The sequence below is a fragment of the Petaurus breviceps genome, unplaced genomic scaffold (assembly GCF_028583685.1).
Source record: "Petaurus breviceps papuanus isolate PSGF00001 unplaced genomic scaffold, PetGlider_PUasm1.0 90845, whole genome shotgun sequence".
NCBI lineage: Eukaryota > Metazoa > Chordata > Mammalia > Diprotodontia > Petauridae > Petaurus > Petaurus breviceps.
In genome coordinates this window covers 4,130,347-4,156,063 of record NW_027187359.1, presented here as the reverse complement: position 1 = coordinate 4,156,063, position 25,717 = coordinate 4,130,347, and the positions used below count along the sequence as shown (strand labels likewise).

The 25,717-nt window shown below is 41.0% G+C and overlaps 1 protein-coding gene across 1 annotated transcript in view; it reads left to right on the top strand.

The window, feature by feature from the left end:
• The first annotated feature begins 3,177 nt into the window (after window positions 1-3,177).
• The window catches only part of PTK2B (protein tyrosine kinase 2 beta), a 172,110-nt gene continuing 149,570 nt past the window's right edge, over window positions 3,178-25,717 (top strand). The window contains exon 1 of the mRNA XM_069071951.1: window positions 3,178-3,404. The gene's annotated coding sequence lies outside the window, so the exon portion shown is untranslated. The remainder of the gene's footprint in view (window positions 3,405-25,717) is intronic.

The window sequence follows — 25,717 nt, the reverse complement described above, 5'->3', positions numbered from 1 at the left end:
AGTGTGAGCATTTATGGGGCTCAAATGCTACAAAGCAGGGCTTGGCTTATTGTTTTGTCGATTGTCTAGGCTTAAGAAAGTGATGGAAAATGTTAATACTGCAGATTAAACTTAAAAGTGTGCCAGGTACACATTTTTTTCAGAGGGGCATTTGTAAACATCAACACATTACTGGCTGGAATGTATTTAAAACATTTTGAAGATCATAAAACACTATATAAATGTCAGTTATTAATCATTATTTATATTAAGGCTATTGCATATTACACAAAATATTATTAATATTAATTAGATTTTATGTTATTATTAAGAAATATCATTAATAGTAATTGTTATCATATTTACTTATGAAGTGTGTATCCGGCTATGATGTGGTACAGGGACCTGAATTAAAATCATATCTCTATCACTTGTGTGACCTTGAGCAAGACACTTAACCCTCCTTGACCTCAGTTTCCCCAAATACAAAATGAGAGAGTTGGCCTAGATGGTCTCTAAGACTGCTTTCAGTTCTAAATCTATGCCTGATGACCCTAGATCCAGTCCCTAGTTAGGCTTCCCCATTTGTTTGCCTTGTTCACCATCTCCTGGATGGATGCTGTTGGTCACTAGGTGGAGCTAATGATGAGAAAGTGGGACTGGATGAGAGCAAATCCAATTGCTCACCTGGAAAACCTGATCAGTAGTTTCACCTTCAGATACAAGAAGAATATAGTTGAACACTTGATGATATTGCCACCCAGTGTGCCACCTCGTGGCCACAAAAGAAACTACCATATTCATATGGGGAGGTCTATCCAGATAGACTTCAATCCCATTCCATCCCATCCCATTGCAAGCAACACATGCATGCATATTTTACCTCTGTGCTAGTATGTTATTGCCCCTCTTTCCCCTTTTCTCTAATTTGCAACCTTTCACTCCATGCTCTAGTACTTGCCCTCAAGGAGTTTACAGTCATAGAAGCTTAGGCTCAGAGGGCTGGAAAGGACCTCAGAGGCCGCTTAATCCAACTCATTTATTGTATAGATAAGAAACCTAGGGCCTAGACATGCCAAATGATTGACTCCAGGTCACATAGCTAGTAAGCAGCAGGACCCTCTAGTTATGGTTAGAATATTATAAATGTGCATATGGTTAGAATGTTATAAATGCACATGAGAATTTCAAAAGACAGGATTGAAAGATTGGGGATGAAGGGAGGAATGGATCACTTTTAGCTAGGGGGCAAGGATCAGGGAAGACTTTAAAGAGAAGGTGACTGGCACTTGAGTTGAATCTTGAAGGAAGAAAAGGATTTCAGTGGGTGGAGATGTGAATGGAATCCTTTCTAGTCATGGGGGAAATCTGAATAAATGCTTTAAGGTGGCAGAGGGCAGAATGGATAGGAGAGCATGGCTAATATTCTAGTAAGGCTAGAATGTAGTATGTGGGAAGTGGAGTAAAGCAATTTGAAGCCAGATTGCTGAAAGCCTTGTATACCAAGGAGTTTGTTTTACATTGTAAGTTATGGGGAGCCACTGAAAATTAGTGAGAGAGTACCCTGTTAGATCTATACACTAGGCAGGTTATTTTGACAAAAGTGTGAAGGATGAACAATGTGGTATAATGGAAAGAGCATTAGATCTAGAGTTAGCAAACTGGGTTTTAAATCCCATCTGCAATTAATTCCTACTTTGTACATATTTCTATGAATAAATAAATGAATGAATGAATGAATGGCTTTCCTCAGCACCATCAGCACTAAATACCACCATAACCCACTCCTGCTCTGCTGGCAACAGTTGCAATAAGACATGGGCATAGGGACTACAGGCTTCCAGGTTTATGGAGGAGGGACTTTGAAAGTTGGGATTATTCTATTCTCTGTATTTCTAGTTCCAGTTCCTAGAATAATACTTGAGACCGAGCAGGCACTTAATAAATGCTTATGGATTTATTGTTTGGGGGGTAGAGTTATGCTTTTGATATGGAGGGTATCTGCCATCCTGATCCTGCCTCCTTGATAGGGCCATTTGAGCTGGATTTGTTTGGGGGAGGAACTGGCTAAGGGACATTCGCTCCAAGCATGTTAAAGGATGTTATCAGCACCTCATTCCATTAGAAAAAGCTTCTCCCTCCTTCCCACCCACCTAAGCTTTAAATATCTCAATCTCCTGGGAGAACTGAACATTCACATTGAAGTAGGGTGGCAGATCCTGGATTCTGGAAGATCTCTTCAATAAAGAAGAAACCTGAGATGAGTTTTCCAGGCACTTGGGGGAGAGACGTCATGAATAGGAAGGGACCGTTACTTTCCAATTTGTCCCCCTGCCTTATTCCTGCCAGAACCCACCCCCTCTCTCTAAGCAACTGATAGAATAGAATAAAATGTTGGAGATGAAGGGAGCCAGAGATCAGTATCCAAGGTCAGTACATTCATTTTACAGATGAGGAAGCTGGGTCCCAGAGAGGTTGCCCAAGATAATGCAGCTAATCATCAGGATCTGAACTGGAACTAGACCCCAGGACTCCTAATTCTTTCTTGTTTCCCCTATATCCTGCTGGTGTTAAAAGGAGGGACTCAGAGGGGGACAGAATTTTGCCTGCCTAGTGAAGGGGAAAGGGAAACAGCCCCCAAAAGGGTCTCCAAAGAGCACTGGATTGGGGGGGAGCCGGAGGACCTAAGTTCAAATCTGAATATTTTTTTACCTGTGTGACCATGGGTAAATCATTTAGCTATTTTGTGCTTCAGTTTCATTATTTTAAAGTAGGGACTAGATGGTCTGTGAGGTTCTTTCCAGCTCTAAATCTATGCTGTTATGGAGAAACTCTAGCACAGTGATGAATGGGGGTGGAGGGCTTAGAAGCCAGGGGTCCTACATTCCAGGTCCCTGATTTGAAAATATAAAGCGTGGCTATAGCCTGAACCCAATTTGGAAAGTGGGTTTTCCCAGGTCGGAAATGTGGAGCAGAGCAATAGGGGATAGCATGGTGAGAAGCTGGGGGCCCAACTCATGAGGAAAGAAAACTTCAGAGTTTCCTCTCCTTTTGAATGAGTGTCAGTGGCAGAATTTCCATTCAGGTCGCCGTTAGCAACTCCGTGATTCGACAGCAGCTTCTATTTCAGAGTTTATGGTAAGTGGCTGGTGCAGGCACACACTCACACACACACACAAACACATACAACACACCCAGCCCTTTAAGGAAGTGGGTAGCAGAGAAGCAGGGGTGTGGTTAACAACTCAGAGGAGGAAAGGGGGGGAAACCTGTCAGCCCTCCTCTCACTCTGCTCAGGCAGCTACCGAGTGAAGGCAACTAAGCGTTCAGCCCCTTACCTGTCCTGCTCAGCATCCCCCACCTTACCAACTCCAGCTTAGGAGAGACCCCCGGAAGAACCAGACTCTGCCACTTCTGCCTTCCACGTGAGTCTCCCCTCTCTTAATTCCAGTGAGTGGGGGCGGGGGGGGGCCGGTTGGGTAAAGTTGTCAGCTGTGCCTCAGTGGAGTGGTCTGGCCTGTGGCTCTGGTTACCTGGACGGGACTGGGGAGGGGGATCAGTGAGGAGGAAGTGGGAGTTCCGAGGAGGAGGAGGATCAGGAATTCATAACCGAAAGGTACTGGGTGTGTGCGTCTGGGGTGGGGGGGTGTATGTGTATGTGTGTGGCTGGGTGTGCTTGAGGTGTGTTCAGCAAGGGAAAGGTGAACCTATTTTGAGGTGTGAGTTGAGACTGTGGGGCTGGATATCTTTTTGGTTCACTTGACACACTCTGAAGGAACAAAAGGTTATATATAGATGAAGGCTCAGAGACCCCCATGGGACTTTAGAAGTTAGGTTTGAGAGATGGTTAAACCCAGTCAGGGGCTTTTAGGGCTCAGCCTCAGTTCCATCTCAACAGCTTCTCTAAACATCAATGCTTCCTTTATCTCTCTCTAATCCCTCAGGTTTTCTTAAAAAGCCTTCTAGCTATATTCTCTCCCTTCTTTCCACCCCCACCCCTTACATCCTCCGCCCCCATATCCTCCAGCCCCTAGGTCCCTGTTGTCTTTTGACTGGGAACGTTATGAACATGGTATCACAAAGCAGGTGGTATCTATGGGACTTGATCTCTTTGGTGGGGGACAAAGTTAACACCTTCTAGACCAGTACTTTTCTTAAACTCATTCCTTCTTGTAGCTGCTAAAGGGTTAAGTTCTGTGCTCCCATCTCTTCTGGCTGTCAGGCTGTGCGTGGGCAAAGCCCAGGGCTGCAGCCTCCTGGTGGGTGAATGCAGAACATATGGGTGATATTCCATGCCCACCGAATTCTACCACCTGCCCTAGCCCTCCATCACATGACATGAAGATTCCTTACCTCCTGGTCTCTCTCAGAGAAAGGATGGGGCTTTGACACACCTGGGCTCCCTCCAGGTGCTGGAGTGCAGGTTGTAGCCAGAAGGATGGCACACAATGCATGCTGGGTCAGCATTAGGATGTGGATATAACATTTGTTATCTCCTAGACCAGAGGGGTGATGACTTAAAAAAAAAGTTAAACTGGGGACAGTGAGTATAAGGGGAACAGAGAGCTTCCATCCCTTCTGATTTCTCAATGAGGCCAAGAAAACTATTCTGATATAGAAGCCAGAACTAAGACATTTTGCTGTCATTGCTCTGACCAGGGTATACAGATGATACATAAAGCCCTGGTTTAGCTTGAAGGATCAGAGGGTCAAAGCCACAGAACTAGAAGGGACATGTAGTGGCTATTAAGGCCAAATCTTTCATTTCACAGATGAGAAAAATGAGGCTCAGAGATGTTCAGTGACTTACCTAAGGTAACACAAACAGAATCTCCTCTTACCCCTGCTAATGTGTCAGTGTCAGCATTTCTCACCAGGCCCGAGATTTCCCAGGTATGCTACTGGTCCTAATAATAGCTGTGGATGCTTTACAGCCAGGGCAGTACTCATTTCAAGGAGAGAGATTCCAGGAGACAGATTTCAGGTTTGAGAATCAGTTCTCCTCAGTTCTTCTTTAAGCTACATCTTTGATTTTCCATATGAACTTTGACAAGACACCTCCCTGGAATGGACTTCAGTTTACTCATGTAAACTATTGAGAGGATCCTTTACGGTTAAAAAGATCATAGGATGATAGACTTATAGAGTATCCTGGTGACACATTGGTCATAGCTATCTCCCAGGGAGGGGATCATTAAGATAATAAGCAGCCAGAAGTGCTTGGAGTTCCCTAAATACAATTTATACTTATCTTTCAGAGGATTAATGACTCTTCACTAGGCACAAGGAAAACATATTACAGTATTATTGTGACTCTTTGAGTGGTGGACTGAACCATGACTGAAGAGAGGGTATATTATGTTGAAATCTGGATGCAAGAATTCTTTTTCTCTCTCTTGGTCTGCTTCAGTTCAAAATATTCATCCCAGTCTTGTTTGGGAGGGGATTAGGTGTAGGTGGGACCAACAAGAGGGAAGGTGAAGCTCATAGTTCATTGGAGGAAGGTAGAGACAGTGCTTAGTTTTACAGAGATTATTATACCTTGTGGAGCTGTTCTTAATTTTGGATGTATAACTTGTGGTCCAGTACTTAAAGACTTTTTACAGACTGAGCTCAATCTTGGAGGTTGCCCTTCATATGAGGATTTTTTGGCTCATCTTGCCCTCAGCTAGGTTTGAGTCTTGGAAATCTTAAAATATAAAGTGTATCTTATGTAGATTTCCACAAATGTGGGTAAAAGGGTCCTCACTTTTATACAAACATTCAAGGTGATGAGGCATATCAAGAACAGGACAGTCTTTATTTCACTCCACAGTAAATGTGGAAAACACATCAAGGAAGTACAATGATATGCAAACAATATGATTATTCCTCTCTTATTAGTGAATTCCAATTTTCTGCTAGGGTCTTATGTAGTTCCCACAATATATGATGCCACCCTATGCCTTGGGCTCTCCTTGGAAATGAGGTAAACTTGGGGTTCCTAGAGAGGCAAGTCCCTAGTTTTCTGATGAATCCTATATTTGCTTCAGATACACATATCAACCTCCAGTCTTATGGTATGATTAAGAGCTATGAATCTGATTCTCTATGGGATGTTTTTTAGGGGTAAACTTGGGTGGATCCTCTATTGATCCTATAAGGGAAGCCAGAAGAAGTTAAACATCATGTAAAGTCATGTTTGTCTCTGGGGTTTTCCTTTCTATGAGGTTGTTGTTCTTTTTCAGTAGTTTTAGTCACATTCAACTCTTCATGACCCCATTTGGGGTTTTCTTGGCAAAGACAATGGAATGCTTTGCCATTTCCTTCTCCAGCTCATTTTACAAATGAGGAAACTGAGGCAAACAGGGTTAAGTGCCTTGCCCAGGACCACACAGCAAGTATCTGAGGCTGGATTTGTATTCAGGTCTTCCTGACTCCAAGTTTGTCATTCTATACACTGTGAAACCTAGCTAATAAGTTCAAGAATTGTACCTTTGAGTACTCTACCATCCCTGCCCTTTGTAAAGGTGAATATACAGCTGAAAAATATTTATTTTTATATTCCTTTCTAATCCCATTTATTAATCACCACAGAGCTATCATATATAACTTTTCTAAAATTCTATTTATGTCCTTAGTTTTGATATTTTATTTTTGTTAGTTTTGTCTAGGTCTGAAAGGGGTATGTTAAGGTCCCAAACTACTATAGTTTTGTTGTCTATTTCTTCCTGTAGTTCAATTAGTTTTCCCTTCAAGTACTTAGGTCTATGCCATTCAGTGCATATATATTAAATATTGATATTATTTCATTATTGATGGCACATTTAAGCAAATATATTCTTCTTACTTATTTTTACAATCTTTTTTTTAGTTTTGCTTTGTTTGAGATCATGATTGCTATACTTGTTGTTTTGAATTTTCTTGAAGCAAAATGAATTCTATTCCTACCCTTGTTGGACTGAGAGGATTTTCTAGAGGCTGTTACTGAACTCATGGTTCCAGACAGAATGTACTTTACTATTCTTTATATCTTTTTCTATCAGGAAATTCTTTCTTGTGTCTACCCTCATGCCTTTGTAATGTAATTTGACATTGGTTTATTTGTTCATTCCTTTAACAAACATTTATCAAATAGCTTACTTTGTGGAAGGCATGCTGATTTATCTCTTATTCAGATGAGACAAAGAAGGAATATCTAAACTTCTGACCCTCAGTAGACTGGGGACTTTATAACTCTTCTAGCACATCAGCCCTTCATAATGGTGACTGTGGCTCTACTGTGTACTGTATTGCCCATATGAGAGGGCAACACACACGAGATAAGATAGAAGAGCCTTATGTGATCACCTCTATTTGTGGCTGAGCCACTGCAACTTTTTTTTTATGAGCAATCAGGGTTAAGTAACTTGTTCAAGGTTACATGGCCAGTTATTTCTGGGTGGGTGCTAAGTGTCAGAGCTTGGATTTGATTCTCAGGTCATCCCGACACTGGAGCCGGTGCTCTTAGTTGCTGTGCTACCTGGCCGCCCCCACTGCAACTTTTGAAAGTAGAATGGGTACCCACAGAACCTGGGTTTTCCATGAAGTTTACATGGTCATCTAATCTAAGCCTAGTCATTTGTAGCAGCAAGCACCCCAAGCGCGTCCTCAGGGTTTGCTGCCCATACAGGTTCTTAGATCTGCTTTGTTAAAGGAAAGCAACTCAAAATGGGTTAACAAGCTTACTTTAATCAGTCAGACATATATCATTTACCTTGTTCAGGGGAAAAAGGTCAGCACCCCAAACTTCAAAATATACAGACAGAATTATCAAGACATTAACAGATCAAGTAGACAGCTTTCCAAACTGTCCAACCATTACATCCATACCCAGTCAACATCTGGGTTTCCACATCTGGGTTTTTCAAAGCCGGGGGACTCTCAACAACGGCTTCCCAGAATTCAGATCAAATTACAGAACACTTCTCAAAGTGAGTCCCAAAACAAAGCTACACATCAGGGCTTATATAGCCTTCTCCTGGCTCAGAAAATGTAACAACCTTATTGACTCACTGGCCAATCAAGAAGTATTTACTGAAAAACAAGCCTCCCACCCAAGGATTCAGGTGCACTTTAGCCTACGGGCAGGGAAGATCTTCCAAATTTGCATTTCCATTACATCATTCTACTGAAGGGCTATGTCACGGCCACAAAGGGTGATTTGAAATCCAGAATGATTATTATTGTTACTATTACTATTAACTAATAGTTATATAATTCTTTTTTTTTTTTTTTGCTTTTTGGAGGGCATTTGGGGTTGTGACTAGTTTTTGTGGTCACTAGTTTTTGTGTTAAGTGTCTGAGGCCGGATGCGAACCCAGGTCCTCCTGATTCCAGGGACAGTGCTCTATTCTCCGTGTCACCTAGCTGTCCCAAGTTATGTAATTCTTTAAGATTTATAAAGCATTTTATAAATACTAACTCACCTTACCCTCAAAACATCCCTTTGAGGTACATTTTATTATTATAGTTAGAATTTACTTTACTAATTTACTACTTTATACATGAGAGAACTGGAGTTGAGAATGGTCAAGTGACTTGTCCAGAGTCACATCATAATTGTTTTGAAGAAGGATTCAAGTTCAAGTGTTCCTAATTCTAAGCCTGCCATTCCAGCCATTACACTGTCAGCCATTTATAATTAGTGTAAGAGTTCTTGGGGCTGAGACTACAAAGCCAAACCAAGGTCAATGGAAAGAGTTCTGATGAGTACTGGATTTGGAGTCAGAGATTTTGTTCTTGGTCATTTCAGTTGTATCTCTTTGTGACCTTATTTGGGGTTTTCTTGGCAAAGATATAGGAGAGGTTTGCAATTTCTTTCTCTGGCTCATTTTACAGATGAGGAAATTGAGGTACACAGAGTCAAATGACTTGCCCAGCATCACACAGCTAGTTAAGTGTCTAATGCCAGATTTGAACTCACAAAGATGAGTCTTCCTCATTTCAAGTCTGGCGCTCTTTCTACTGTGCCACATAGCTGCCCAGGAGTCAGAAAACCTGGGTTCAAATTCCACCTCTGATGTTTATTACCTATTTAACCTTGGGCAAACTACTTAACTTCCCTGGGCTTCAGTTTTTTCATCTATAAAATGAGGATGATGGACTAGATGGTCTCCATGGTCCTTCCCAGATCTATGATCTTTATTGGTCACATTATTAGGTTTGAAAGGAGAAATTGTGTGTGTATGAGTGTGTATGTATGTGTAAGAGTTTGTGAGAGTATATGAGTGTGTGGAGAAAGTGGAGTTTCTTTCTTTGAGGCTGAAGAAGTTCTGTTTCCACAAAAGGCTGTCCATTGTCTGTAGAGAAGAAATTGAGCACTACTTATGCCCTTTCAAACTCATTGACCTACTGTTATTAGTAGTAATACCATGACTGATTCTATTCTCCTCTCCAAGCCCCACCACCACCGCCACTCCCCACCCTCACCCCAGTAAGGAGCTTTCCCCACTTATTGGAAGCAATCCTTTGAAATGCTGCATGGCCAGAGAAGATGGTGCCTGTACCTTTGTGGTGTTGTTCTGATGGCAGGCAGCTCTCAGGGAGAGGTCTGAGGGGGTGGAAGTGGGGGATGGGGGAGCCTTTTGAGTCACTCAGCTGTTTCCCGTGTAATTATTACTCATATGGCAGTTTGATTAAGAGAACAGAGCCTTAATATCGAATTTTTACTATTTTTTTTCCCTCCAGAATACATTACTTATTACTGACTATGGGGCAGGGACATTCAGAGAAGAGAATATTTCTTGGGTTTTGGGAAAGGGAGGCAGTGTGGTGAAGTAGAATAAGGTAATGTCTCAGCTTCAAATCCTGGCCTTGCTACTCTTTACCTTGGGCATATCACTTAATATGCCTGGGTCTCAGTTTCCCCACGTATAAAATAAGGGAGGGGGCATTGAACCAGATGACCCAGAAGACCTTTGCCAACTCTAAATCTGTTTTCCTTTGCCTCCAAGTCATCTTGTAGCAAAATGGGCTCATGGGAGTTCACTGTTTTTTGCCTTCCTTAGTCCTCTCTAGCTTGTCCTTTTTTCTCATATGAACCCCTTGAATTGATGTTACTACCAACTACGTAGCAAACTATGGGAGGATCCTCTCTCCCTTTTGTACCCCAGGATTCTGGTCACTGGACTCTACACAACCTACCTTCTATCCTCCGTTGTCCCTCCCTCCTCCCTTTCTCTGCTCCACCCCTTTTTCTTTTCCCCTTCTGTGTAGACAAAGATAAAATGGTGAAGGAACAATTTTATTTAGAATGGTGAAGGGTTGTTAGGTATAAATATGTTTGCTACTTAAAAGAATGTATTCCCAGTCGAATGTAACCTCTTCGAGGACAGCGACTCTTTGCTTTTTGTATTTGTATCTTTGTCATCTAATACATGACCTGGCTTAATAAATGCTTTTTGAATGAATGAGTGAAGAATTCTGATTCTGTTCCGCCTTCTGTCATGTGTCTCTCTGAGCTATTTGCAGGCATGTTCTCTTGAATATTCCGACTTTTAATCAGTTAACAAACACATATCTAGTGTCTGCTATGTTGCAGCCATTATGCTAGGCTAGGGATACAAAAACAAAATGAAACAATCACTGCCCTCCAGGGGCTTATCTTCTAATGGAGAGCCCATCATTTGTGCTATTCTGCTACCTGCCCAAATCCTACACAATCTTTAAGGCCCAGACAGCCCATTAATAGTAACTACAGCTAGAAGGGACCCCAGAGCATCTGATTCAAGTCTTTCACTTTACAGAAGAGGAAAGTGAGTCCCAAGGAAATTAAGTTGTCATTCAGGTAGTAAGCATCAGAGGCAGTATTTGAACCTAGGTCTTCTGTCTCTAGAGCTAATTCTCTTTCCACTGTAACCTCTAAACCACCCCCACCTCCCTTCCCGGCTGATTCTTGCAGCATCTAGCCTAAAGGAATTGTCTTCTGGACTCTTAGAAGCTTTGGTCCCTGGTAAGTTCATTTAATCGCTTTTTACCCCAGTCTCACCTATGAAATGGGGACAATAATATTTGTAGTATTTTCCTCACAGGGTTGTTGTTATCTCAAATAAGATAATGTATGCAAAGCATTTTGCAAACTTAAAAGGGCTCTATCAGCCTCTATGAATCTCAGTTATTTGTTATTAATAAGAATGGTTACCAGTTTTCTTGCTCTTACCCCTTGATCTCAAGTCTCAGTTAATGTCAGTTACTTCTACCATTGATGTTTTGAGCTCTCAGTACTGTTTTGGTTCCTAATTTTGTTGGTTTGGGGCCTTTGTTCTCTAGAGAGATTCTGTTTAACTATCTATTACTTAATAGCCTTGGTAGAGGTTTGGAACTTAATAGTTTTCAAAGCAACCTCTAAAGTTCTTCCTCAGGGTTTATACAGAGTTGAAATCCCTCCAATTTAGGGAACAAGGGGGTATCTCATCAGAGCCTAATCCCTAACTTCCTTCAAGGTTCAGATCAACCAACTCTGTCTCCTGTAGATTTTCCTTGATTCTCACAATTGTCCAGCTCTTCCACTTCCCTTCCCCCATATTACTTTGCATTTTCTTTTTATATATTTCCTATTTTTGTGTGTATGTATGAACTATATAAAAAGGAAACATGATATATTACAAAGTATATATGTATATAAACACTTTGTAGTATATTTGTATATGTACTATATATATATATTACAAAGTATATATACACATTACAATATAACATATGGAGAATGCCTCTCTCCACACACACACACACACACACACACACACACACACACACACACAGCTCTTGTTTACCATAAGTGAAATATTCCTCAGACCTTCCCCTCCCCTGGAGGGTGGCCCTGCCTCCTCTGGGGCACACATGTGGGTATGTTTATACACATGTTTGTGTCTATATGTGCACACACATTATATACATATGTACACATACACACACATAACCATGCTTCTTGAGGGCAGAGATGGTTTCTGTCTTCCTATCTCAAGCATCACACACAAGGTAGAGTCTTAACTAAGTGCTTTTTGGGTGGGCTAAATTAATGAATGAATAGCCTTTTGACCTTCTAACTGGGCTTCTAGCTGAAGGTATTTACTTCACTTGATCAACTTTGCAAAGAAAAGGTATGGGATCATTAACTGTCAGTGGAAGTGGTGTATTTCATAAAACACAGGGCTTAGTTCAATACTACTTCTGACATTTACTACCTGTGGGACCCTGGGCAAGTCATTTACCCTCTGTCTGCCTCATCTTCCTCATTTGTAAAATGGAAATCATAATGACACTACTTTACAGGTTTGTCATAAAAATCAAATGAGATAATATTTGTAAAACACTTACCATAGAGCCAAGCATATAGCTGGTGCTTAATAAATGCTCGTTTTCTGACCGTTCGCTTTCTTCTTTCCCCATGTGGGGTGATGGAGCAGACACTAAAATTTTTACCTTCACCTCCATTTGAATTCTGAGTTTCTTGAAGGCAGGAACTGTCTTTTACCTCTTTTTGTATCCCTGGGACTTAGCATAGTGCCTGGCACATAGTAGGAACTTAATCAACATTTATCGACTGACTCCATCTTTTTTGACATTGTATATGCAGTTGTTACCATCAGACCATTCCTTTGGGCTAATAAAACATTGTTTCCAAGGAGACCCTGTTAAAATGCAGGTACAGCGAAGCTAGAGGTTTGGAAAATTGTGGTATAATTCAGGTGGCAAAGGATTCTGCCATTGACCAAGTAGAACCTGGATAATTATTTGTTTTTAGTATCTTAACCTTGGGGCTCTGGCAGTTCTCAGCTCTGTCCCCCTTCTCCACCCCCTCCTCTAGCTCTTTATTATGCAGATTGAGGGAAATAGAGTTCTGGGAGGAGCCATGACTCATAAAAGGGTCACACAGGATCTCCTTGGTGAAACTGGGCTTCAGATTCAGAGACCTGAGGTTTCATTCTGTTTTTTGTTTCCTGGATTTCTCTGGAGTTTTTGGCTGAACCTCAGAGGTTAGGAAGTTAGATTCCAATAGAAAGCTTGGCAGCCAGAAATAGGATTCCCAGTCCCTTTTTTTGCCATTGACTTTTTGTGAGACATTCTCAGGAGGTTAGTTGCTAGTCTTTTGGCAAAGCAGAACAAAAACAATAATGATCACTGAGATATACACACATATGTGTGTATATTATGTATACATATTTATCACTTTAAAGTATACAAGCAATTTGCATGTATTATCTCATTTGATACACCACAATGGCTTTCTGAGATAGAGACTACAGGTTTTGCTATTTCCATTTTACAGATGAGGAAACTGAGGCTCAGAGAGATCACACAGTTAAACACTGGAGGAGGAAGAATTCAAAACTAGGTTTCTCTTGGTTCTTGTTTCAGGATTTATCACTAAATGAGGGGAGGATGGGGAGGGAGAAACTGAAACTAGATGTTTTTGTTTTTCTACCTCTAAAGTATTTTGATTTTTCGTTTGTTTCAATTCAATTCAACAAGTATTTATTTAATGTCCAATATGTTCAAGGCCAAAGAACAGTGTAGCTTAGCATCAGAGTGTGAGTTGGGGAGACCTGGGTTAAAGTCTGGCCTCTGACATAAGCTGACTACATAACTCTTCTCGGGGTCACTCACCACTCAGGAAACTTTCTGAGATTGTTGTTGTTGTTTGTTATTTACTCTCAAAGAGGACCATGACATCAGGAAGGTGATGCAATGACACGAAATTGAATTGGATTTAAATGAGGCAGGGCTGTGCAAAGTCAACAGCCTCACTTTGTTCTCTGGAGCCATCTGGGTCTAGTGGCAAGATATAGACCAGAATGACTAGAGATGGCCCTACAAGACTACAAATTGTAGAGAAGGTACCAGTCTGCACCGGCAGAAAAAGACCCTTGCCAGAAACTCCATTCACTGATGAAATCTCAAGTTACTCCCTTCCTCCAACAATTGAGGCTAGGTTATGGTTTCTAGGAACAGAAAGACAAAAAATCCTGTCCTTGCCTCCAAGTAACTTCCTTTATGAAAAGATGTAAGAAGCTTATAGGAGGTGTGTTGTTTTGAATGAAAGAACTTTTGGATTTTTTAAAAGAAAGAAGTTATAGACATGAAATATAACCCAAGTCTTAAAACCACTTGTCATGAGACTCTCCTTATTGGTAGAAATAAACCCATGTGAGGGGCAGGTGGAGATGGTGAGAGCAGGAGAGAGAAGAGAGTCAGGCTCTTCTAGTCTCTTTGGCTTGTATAGTCACTTTGGGCACTTCTCACTTTCACCTTTGAGAAAGATCATGTCAGGTTGCTGAAGGTAAAATAGGGCTCTGGGAAGAACCTGAAATGAGAAGAACTAGAGTCTCCATCATGTCCCTATCCCCAAATTGCTACAATAAAGACTGAGATCTAGAATGTCTCTCTTGGATGAACTGGGCTATTTCACTCCCAATGGGAGAGCTCCTTCACTCTATATTGTCTGGTATATATTTTCCTATGTTTGCTTTCTCTATATCTGATTTACTGTTGACTTGGATAAATGGGTTTCTTGGTTACCTACTATGTGTATTAGTTATGGAACTGGTATTTAGTGGGAATGGAGCTTAGGTATAAAACTTGGGATCCTGCTTTTCCCTAATGAACAGTGATCAAAAGTTTAATTTGAACCTGAAAACCACATCCCTTAGACTAATAATATTTAAGGAAGCAGATAAATATAATTCTAACCTGGTATCCTCTTTCTCTGAGGAGAGCAGAGTGGCTAGGCTTCTGGCCCCAATCTCTTGCTTCTCCTCTTGGCAAGAAATAAAATCTCCCCACCTTTGGAGAAGGTTGGGGGTGGGGAGAAGAGACTAGAGATGTCTCCTCTGCCTCCCTTTGAGCCACAGAACAACACCCCATACTTTTTAGGAAGGATAACCCTTGCTACAAAAATATTCTGCGATAAATATTTTAGAGTAACTCACAATGTAGAAGATAAGGAAGATATAGACTATGCCCTTGGAAATTTGACATTTTTAGGAGATAAGCACTGATTTAAAACATTTTCTTGATACTCATTTGTTTAATCTGTGATTTTGGTGATGTCTACTAGCTGATTTAGAGGCATGAGGAAGGGTTTGAGTCACCATTTTCTACTTTCAGCTGACTAGATACCTTGGAGAAGGGTGCTAAGGTCATTATTGATGTAATATAGGGTTTGTGGGGGGTGGTAAGAAAGATTGTCTAAGTTATTTAAGATATTATCCTTTACTTCCCCCCTCCCACCCTGTTCTCTTTTTCTCTGCTCTTGGTTTATGAAGAAGTCTTCCTCCAAATAATCTGCATTTCAGTTTTATTTCCTCTGTGCCATCCTATCTTTGCCACATATGCATTGAAAGTCAGTGTTTGTGGGCTCCTACAGGAAGAAGATCTGGGGCTTTTAGGGCACTGTAAGCTTAGTGAGTCAGTCAAAATAATAAATAAATAAATAATAAACATAATGAGTAAAACGTGATAGTCCTGCTATGCCTTGTCCTGGCTAGAACATATCTGGAGTAGTAGATTCAATTCTGGGTGCCATATTTTAGGAAAAACATTAAAGATGAGATGAAAAGAGAGTAAATTTAAAGAGGGCAACCAGGATGGTAGAGTGCCTTGGAAGGCCATATACAATGCAAGAATGCAGAAAGAACTGGGAATGACTAGCCCAGAAGAGAAAAAAAATGTAGGAAAAAGACCTTAGACTGGTTCTCTTTGAACTCAGAGGGAACAGTTATGGACAATGTGTAGAAATTGCAAAGAGCTGCAAAGCCCAAATTTGGTCTTGACTAAGAAAGAAAATTAGAACTATCCCTAAATGGGACTGGCTGCCTTGGGAGCCAGTAGCTTTCCCAACATGGAAAACTTCAAGCAAAGGTTGGGTGGCTACTCATTGGACAGAGGGAATTCCTGTTCAGGTATGGGCTGGAATAGGTGTCTTTTGAGGTCCTTTCTGACTCTGAAATGATGTGATTATATAGATTTATTTAGCTCTGTAAGATGGGCTTCTACCACTCTGAATGGCAAGGTTTCCTCATTTTCCCCCCATTTTCCATGTACCTCTTCAGAGAACTTGCTACTATGAAGATGACTTCTAGATGTATGGCTTTAGTTCAGAACTCTGTCCCAAACTCTGCTATTGTAGTTTCAGTAACAACAACAACAATAGCCATAATAAAATACTAGTTTTGTGCTTTATGATTTGCAAAGCATTACACACATGTTTTATGGCTTATTTGATCTTCACATCAACTCTATTAGGTGTTATTATTATCTCCATTTTACAGATAAGGAAACTGAGACTCAGAGAAGTCTGGCAGGATTTGAAGTCAGGTTGTCTGAATTCCAAGTCCAGCACTCAATCCAGTGTTCCACTCAATTGCCTCGAGTAGCTTGTCTTTCAAATGCCTGACACTTCTATGCAAATGTCAAATCACCCCCTCAAATTCAACCTGTTTAAAAACCAATTCAGTATCTTAAGTGCATTCTGACCCAGGCCTGACTTCCTTTACCTAGTCATCCAGACTCAAAATGTCAGTCTTTCAATCATAGATAAAGATCTAACTGTCCATGGCCAATCAATCACTAAAGATTACAGACATTTAAAAAAAAAATAACGTATTTGTCCATCTCTTCTTTCACCATTTCCATCTACACACCCCTAGATTAGATCCTTATTTCAAATACCTCTAGTCTCTTTGCTTCCAGCCTTCTCCATCTTAAATTCATCCTGTATTTAGGAACTCCAGCAGGTTTGGGATCTCATTGATGGGGGTTTTCCTTCCAACAGTGCATATCACAGCCCATCCATGCCTGCCCATCCTGTGCAACCCTTATCCATACCTTATACCTACATTTCCCACATGGAATCCACCCAACATGCTGGGGACTTTTCTGGTTTCATTTTGACCTTGTGAGGGTACCAGTGGAACATATGAGCTCCCCATTGGTTATCCTCATCATATGTTACTTTGATTTTCATTACATTGGTTACTCTTCCTATATGATCAGTCCATTTTCTTCTTTGCACAAAGGTTTCTTTGATGACATCCTTTATTCTGCTCCTTGTTTGGAATATGTTGCCACATGCCTACACCAGCCCTGAGCCTTTCCATTGCCCTTTGGGTGATTTCTCATTCAGTTCTCCAGTGATTCTAATGTTCCTTGACTCTCAGTAGCCATACAACATCCCAAGAAGAGAATTAGTATTGACAAGAAGGACCTTTGTTTCAGAAAGAAGTTTAGAGTCATTAGAGGAACTTTTTCCATTTTTCCCAAAGTAATCCTGCCCATTTCTCTCCTTTTGTTCAATTCTGGGTCCAACTCACTATCCATTTCCAGAGTCTGTCCAAGATATGAATACTGATAGGAGAGCTTGAAATGCTCCATCTAGCTTTTTCTTGTCATTCCTCTGTGATGAAACCCAATTTTCCTTTTTCCCTATAATACCTACAAAAACCCCTACAATTTTCCCTTTTTTCCACATTTCCAGGCTTATTACTCACAATTAGCCTACACAAACCTTCTGCCTTAGCCTGCTTTGTCACCTTACCAACCCCGCAACAGGACTTGGACATGCTTACCTCAATCAATTAACAAGCACTTAATGAGGGCCTACTAGGCTAGGTGGCACAGTAGATAGATCTCTGGACTTAGAATCAGGAAGACCTGAATTCAAATGTGACCACTGTCTGCCTCAGTTATCTCATCTGTAAAATGGATATAATAATAATGCCTACCTGCCATAATTGTTGTGACAAAATAAATGAAATGATATTCATACAGCATTTTGCAAACCTTAAAGTGCTATGTAAATGTTTACTATTATTATTTATTATTACTGTGTTGCAGTGACTATTAAAGGCTGGGGATACTTAGACAAAGTGAAATAATCCCTATCTTCAAAGAACTTATATTCTAATGGGAGAGCCATTGCTTGTACCATTCTGCTTCCTGCCTACATCCTACCTACTCTTCAAGGCCTAACTTGAGTTATTCCACTTCTGTGAAGCCCTCCAGACTAATTCTGAAACAATATGGCCTCCCCTGTGGAAATTTTTTTAAATTAAAAAAAAAACATTTAAGATTAGTTTCCAACATTTAATTCCACAAGTTTTTGAGTTCTAAATTCCCTGCCCCCGCCCCCTCCCCCCCTCTCCCTCCCCCTCCCGCCATGGCAGCATGCAGTTATACCTTCACATTAAACATTAGTCAAGTTGTAAAGAAGAATTATAACCAATGGAAAGGATAACAAGGAAGAAGAAACAAAACAAAACAAAAAGAAAGAGGGAGAAAATAATTTCATCCAATCTACATTCAGGCTCCTTAATTCTTTCTCTAGATATGGGTAGCCTTTTCCATCATGAGTTCTTTGGAGTTGTCTTATAGCCTTGCTTTGCTGAGAGGAGCCCGGTCTATCAAAGTTCGTCGTCACAGATTTGATGTGTCTGTAATTGTGTACAATATTCTCCTGGTTCTGCTCTCCTCACTCAGCATGTTTGGATAAGTATCTCCAGGTTATTATGAAATCTGCTTTTGAACTCTTAAGGCATATATAGCCTGTAGCACCCTGGATTTCCCTGTTTTTCAGTTCATTTGTTTGTGTCCTCTCTCCTCAGCTAAAGTGTAATCTCCTCATGGGCAGGGACTGTGTAAAGCCATAACTGACCGCTTGACACCGCTCCTCTGTGTCATGCTTGGCACTCAACTGATAGGGGACAAACAGCTCTCTTTTTTTCCCCCATCTAAGTCCTGAAGTGCTGGGAAAGTGTGATTTAATGTTTTATAAATAGTCATGTCCTACTCACGAAGTCCAGACACTGCCTTCCTCATTCCCCAGACTGAGTCACCTGAGCCAGTAAGTGGAAGTGGAAGATCGGGGATTAGAACCCAGGTCTCCTGGCTTTCCCGTTGCTGTATAGCCTCTCAATGAAAGCTGCAATTTAGATGATAAAAGTGAGAGGGAAGGAACCATGGATTAGTGGCCCTGACCTCAAGGATCAGTCTACTCATTTATTCCCATTAATCCTGCTGAGTCCTCTTTCCTTTCCCTTCTGTCAGTCTTCCATAATACCTGCTGCATGGCAAGTCTGGGCTGGTCAGGAGAGCCAAGGAAAGGCAATATAGGGGTGGGGTTGGGGAAGAGATGTTGGTGTGAAGGATCTCTGGGATGAATAGTGACACACAGTTCGGGCAGTGGAGGAAGGGGGAGGGAATCAGTCCCAGGGCTTGATTTTTTTCAATAACTTGAACTTTGTCCCAACAGTTAGACAAGATACAGTTTGTGATAGCTGTTGCCTAGTGAGTCGACTTTGAGCTCGATTTCTGCTCTCCTGGTATCTGTTAACTCTTGCATCCCTGTTGTGCCACAGGGAGGTAAATGGCCCCAATGCTACTCCTTTCAAAGCTACTTACTGCCCTCTTTATCCATCTATTCCTAGTCCCACCTTTGAGCCTCATTATCTTCTTTTCCAAACTTACCCTTACTCCTGATTTCATTGTCTTTGTTATTGATTAGTCACTTTCAGTCCAACTCTTTGTGACCCCTTTTGGGGTTTTCTTGGCAAAGATACTGGAATGGTTTGCCACTTCCTTCTCCAGCTCATGTTACAGACAAGGAAACTGAGGCAAGCAGGGTTAAGTGACTTGCCCAGGGTCACATAGCCAATAAGTGTCTGAAGCTGAATTTGAACTCATGTTCTCCTGACTCCAGGCCTGGCCCACTCTCCACTTTACCACCTGGCTGCCCCTAGATAGCTTTGTCTTTGTTGCAGTTTCCACTATTCTTGCTATCATCTAAGTTCCTGATGTAGGAGTCCTTCCTGTTCTTCATTCTCCCTCTCCCTCACCCTCCAGGCCCAATCATTTGCCAGGGCTTGTTGCTTCTACTTCTGCAGCATCTCATGCATCCTTCCCCCTCTCTCCAGTCAGGCTGCCACTACCCAGGGGCCTGTTGGAGTCAGTTTGTGTACTGCACTCCCCTTGAATCCCCTTTGTTATATTTTCAATGTGAGTCTTTATACCTCAGAAATTTGCAAACACTACAAGTCCAGGCTTGATTTATTGTTTTGTTGGTTTTTAGACAATAAAATGACAGGAACATCTTAATAATGAAGATTAAACTTGAAAGTAAGTCTTGGGTACATTACCCCCTCTCCAAAAAAAAAAAAAAGCTGATTGTTAAACATTTCTTGGCACATTCCTACTACTATCTTAGTTTAGGCTCTCATCACCTCTGACTTGGATTATTGTAATAATTTTCTAACCCTAAGTGATGTCTGCCTCACATTTCTCCTCTCTAATCTATCTTCCACACAGTGACCAAACTGATATTCTAAAACCATGCAGGTCTTATCATCTCACTTCTCTGGTCAAGAAATGTCAAGGGATCCCTATTACCTCTCACATAAAATAGAAACTTATTTGGTTGGCATTTAAAGCCCTTCAGATTCTGGATCCAGCTTGTCTTTCCAGACTGATTGCACATCACTCCCCTTCATAGACACAACCTTCTGGCTTAACTGCATTCCATCTCCCACCTTAGTTCTGTAGCTGTGGGAAATATCTAACCAAACTAGCATCCCCTTTCCTTAGAGAGCCATCTTCCCAGACCTCCAAAGTTCCCATCTGAGATCCATTCACAAAGGAACCTTGAAAGGACTTCACTACACAAGTGTTCCCATGGTCAAACCACAGGCAGCTAGATGGTGCAGTGAATTAAATATTGGACCTAGGTTAGGATGACCTAGTTCAAATCCATCCACTTGGTAGCTGTGTGATCCTGGTTGCGTCACTTAACCTTTGCCTCAGTTTTATCAAGTAAAATGGGGGTAATAATAGCATCTGACTTTGCAGGGTTGTTGTGAGGATCAAATAAGACATTATTTTAAAATGCTTAGCACAGTGCCTGGCACAAAGTAAGTACTCATTCTGTTAATTCTTATTTCCTTCCTTTCCTGAGCCACAGTGGCTCAAATTGGTTCTATTAATAGCCCAGAGTGGCAATCAGGAATTATAGCAAAGTTTTGAGGCTCAGATGGAACCCAGAATGCTTTTTCTCTTCACTTCTACCTTTAAGAGCCCCTAACTCTCTTTGAGGCTCAGCTCAAGGGTCACTGACTTCAAGAAGTCTTTACTGTTTTCCCAGTCTTTCCTCCAAATTCCTGTGTATTTGTTTATTTACTTATCTTTGTACATGTATTACCTGGTAGAATGTACACTCCTTGAGGTCAGGGACCAGTTATTTTTTCTCTGTAGCCATTTAACCATGCCAAGTACACATAGTACATATCAATAAATGCTCATCGAATGGAATTGAATTTAGAGTACTTTGGGAGCATCCTCTGACAGTTTACTCTCACTTTTATCCTGATTGGCCCATCTTACTAAGCTCTAAGTTATTGTTTAGAAGCTCCCTATAAGTGGTAGTTTGGTATAGTAGTAAGGGTCAAGGATAAGGAGACCTGAGCTTTATGATGTGTAAACAAGACTCAAAACAGGCAGGGTCAGGTAGCAACCTTCCTACGTGTACCAATACTCTGGTCTCCCCGTCCTCCCATGCAAGGGCCATGGATTCTTTCCATGGGGTGGCCTTGAAGACCTTCTCTTCTCTTGTTCATAAGATGGCAGCATGACATAAATACTTAGGTCGGTTGTGTGGCTACTTCCTCTGCTAGTATAGAGCCAAAACCATCCATGCCCTCAAAGGTTGTGAGATTCCTCTGGATGCTTTTTTGGAAACCCTAAATAGGAGATCTGCCAAGAACACTCAAGGCCACCTTCGGAATCTTTTCATGTTTTGTGGCTATTGGTACAGTGCTCAGTCAACAGTCAGTCAACGATTATTTATTGGGTGATTACTTTGTGTCAGGTAATATGTTAAGGGCTGGAGGGAAAAGAAAGGAAAAAATAGCTCCTGGCTTCAAGGAGCTTATGTTCTGATAAGGGGAACAACATGATAACTATGTACATACAAGAGAAGATGTTGTTCAGCTGTGTCTGATTCTTCATGACCCCATTTGGGGTTTTCTTGTCAAAGATACTGGAGTGATTTACCATTTCCTTCTCCAGCTCATTTCACAGATGAGGAAACTGTAGCAACAGGGTTAAGTGACTTGCCCAGAGTCACACAGCTAATAAGGGCCTGAGACCAGATTTGAACTCAGGAGCATGAATTTTCCTGCTTTCCAATCCAGTGCTTTATCCTATACCACATTGCTGCCTACATAGAAGATATCTGCAGTGTAAATGGAAACTAATCTGAGACAAAAGGCACTTAAAGGAGGTGACAGAGAAAACTTCCTGCAGAAGACAGGCTTTGGACTGAGTCTTGAAGGAAGCCAGGGAAACCAAGAGGCAGAGGTGATGGGGAAGAACATTCTAAAAATGGAAAATTACCAGCCAATACAAATCACCAAGATGGGAGATGGAAGGTCATGTTTGAGGAATGGCAAATAGGTCAGTGTAGATGGATAATAGAGTGCATGAAAGGCTGTGAAATATAAATGGTTGGAAAGGTAGGAAGGTCTCAGGTTGTAAAGAGCTTTAAATGCCAAATTGATGATTTTATATTTTATCTTGGAGGCAATAGGGAGCCATTGGGGTTTATTGAGTAAGGAAGTGACATAGATCCGTACTTTAGAAAAATCACAGATAGATAGATAGACAGATATCTTTGATGTCTCATATACCACATCTCATGCCAGTTATCAATGGTAATTTAATCCAACATGAGAAAAAACTATATTCAACAGGATAGAACTGTACCAAAACCTTTTAATTATAATGCATTAATTTGATATCTTTTCCCCCAACCAACCCTAACATACATATCCTTTTCTTACCCTAAAATCCATCCTTTGCATCTAAAATTGCATCATCCTCAAACTCCCCACCTCTTCTTCTTATGGATGTCTTCCCTTGAAAACCATTCCCCAAATTTTCTCCTCTATGCCCTTTACAATGTTTTTCTTTTTTAAAAAAATGCCAAATCTTTTGTTTCCTTTGTATTGCTATCCCTTCCTAATGCCCCTACCTCATAGAACCCTCCCTTATAACAAAGAAATGCAGTTAAGCAAAAAAGACCCTAACATATTGCCCACATCTGACAAAAGATGTCTCATTCTGCACCTAGAGACTCCACATGCTAAGAAGGTGGAGGTATGTTTTAGCATTAGCATTCTGTAATGAGGATTGGATTCTGGCATTGAGCAGAGTTCTGCTGGGGCCGTATTTCTTTGTTTTTTTAATGCCGTTTTCCTTTGCTGTGTTGTGGTCATTGTGTTGCTTCTTCTCTTGGTTCTGGTTGCTTTGCTCCTGTGCCATTCCTATACCCATCCTAAGTCTCCCTATGACTTGTTTCTTCTGAGATTTTTCTGGTTTGTTGTCATTGGGCAACACCAGGAGAATATTGGTATTAAAAAACTGGGCCTTTCTGGCAACGATCAGCCTGAGACCCCTCACACCCTGTGACTGACTACTAGCTATAATACTAGGTACTAGATACCTCCCCCGTACAATCCCACCAGATCTCTTCCTTCTTTTCATTTCTGGGCCCAGCTCACTGTCTCTCTATAGCACTGTCCAAGCAACAATCACAGCCTGAGTAATTCTTCACACACTTGGTTCTTCCTGCTTACATTATTTGACCAGGCTCTTTTAAGTGACCAGCTCATTGAAGAAAGTTTTGTAGGACTCTGGGGCTGGAATCCAGCAGCACAATGTTATTCACAAACAGGAGGATGCATAGAATTTCTTTCATCAATAGATCTCCCTTCTATTTGAACAACCCTCTGCAACAATGGTGAACACTGTTGGTGAATATCTATCTCCCTATTGGGTGCCTGACTTGATGGAGATATTCACAGGAAGTCACTTATGCCTGTGTTTGCAACTTACAGAATCTTGGTCGATCTTTACACATATGCAGGAGACACTATGTTTGAAGATTTGGGTCCATAGATCCAAATGTTTTATTTTTTCCCTAATCAGCACACAATACATACAGTAGGATTTTGTAATTACAATGCCTTCCAGTCAGTTGCATGACTATGAAGATGTGATCAGAATCATGAAATCAGAGGATTATAAATTCAGAGCTGGAAGGAATCTTGGGGACCATCTAGTCCAATCCCTTTATTTTTACAGTTGAGAAAACTGAGGCTCTGAGATCACAGGATCATAAATTTAGAGCTGTGAGGGTCTTTAGAGTTCATCAAGCTCAACCCACTCATTTTGCAGGTGAGGAAACTGAGGACCAGGTTAAGTACTTTGACCAATATCACACAAGTAGTAAGTAGCAGAAACTGGTTGTGAACCACTCACAAAGAATATATTCAAAAAGAGTATTACTTCTACTCTAAACAGAGTTATCATGGTAGCCTTATCTAGAACCAAATCATTCCCTGTTTCTTCTTAGTCCTCTTTAAAAAAAAATTCTCATGAGCTGGAAGGGAGTTATATATACAAGTTAGTATACATGCTGACTCTACCATTAGAATGTAAACTCCTTGAGGGCAGGGATTGTTTTTGCTTTTTCTTTGTGTCCTTGGTACTTAACAAAGTGACTGGGACATAGCAAGCATTTAATAAATGCTTGTTTATTGATATCAGGAAATGTGCATATAATTCTGACTGCCATCAATTACACATGGTAACCTGGACAAGGGGCAGCTAGGCCCTGGAGTCAGGAAGAGTCATGTTCCTGAGTTCAAATTTGGCCTCAGATGCTTACTAGCTGTGTGACCCTGGACGAGTCATGTAACACTGTTTGCTTCAGTTTCCTCCACTATAAAATGAGCTGGAGGAGGAAATGACAAACCACTCAAGGATCTTTGCTAAGAAAACCTCAACTGGGGTCACAAAGAGTCAGACATGACTTAAAATAACTGAACAATAGCAACAACAACTTGCACAAGTCTCTCCTCAGTGCTTTATAGTTCAGTTTCCTTGGGTATAAAGTAAAAGTGTTGGGCTGGATAAATCTAGAGATCATCCAGATCCCTTTTAGTGCTAGCACCCCATACATCTATGATGGACCTTGGAGCAATGAGGTAAGAGAAAAGAAGGTGATGTGGTGAACTTAAAAGTCACAGTTCTTGAATTCAAATCCCAGTTCTGCTACTTACTATGGTGTCAAATCATTTAATCTCTATGTCTCAGTTTCCTTATCAATATAATGAAGAAGTCAGATTAGATGGTTTCTAAGTTTCAGGGCAGATTTAGATCCATGATCCAAGGGGATATAAAGAGAGAAAATGAGAAAGTCAGCTAAGGCAAGCTATGTGGGGAAGAAGCAGTCTCAGGGAAGGAAACTAGAAGGGATGTTGTCTCAAGTTTCTCACTCTAGGAAAGGGGAAGGAGAGAGAAAAGAAGAAGTTAGATACACTTGCCAACGAGTCAACCAAGAGATTAGGCCAGTGGTAGATGAAACAAAGGCTCATGGGAAGTTTGTATCTGGGCAGTGGCAATGAAATAGAATAGGAGCTTTTTATCACTCCTTATGGAAATTTATGGAAATCATTATTTAGTGGTGGGAGGGTTAGAAGTGGGATAGACAGACTCAGGTTTACATTTCCTTCCTCTGGAGTTGACTTCATTTTTAGGCCTGAATACTCTTAAGCTGGAAGGGAGATCTTAGAATGCTAAAATTAGAGTTAAAGGACCTGCATTCAAGTCTCCCATCTTCCATTTGTTACACTGTGTAACACTGGGCAGAGTGACTTCATTTCTCTGGGTT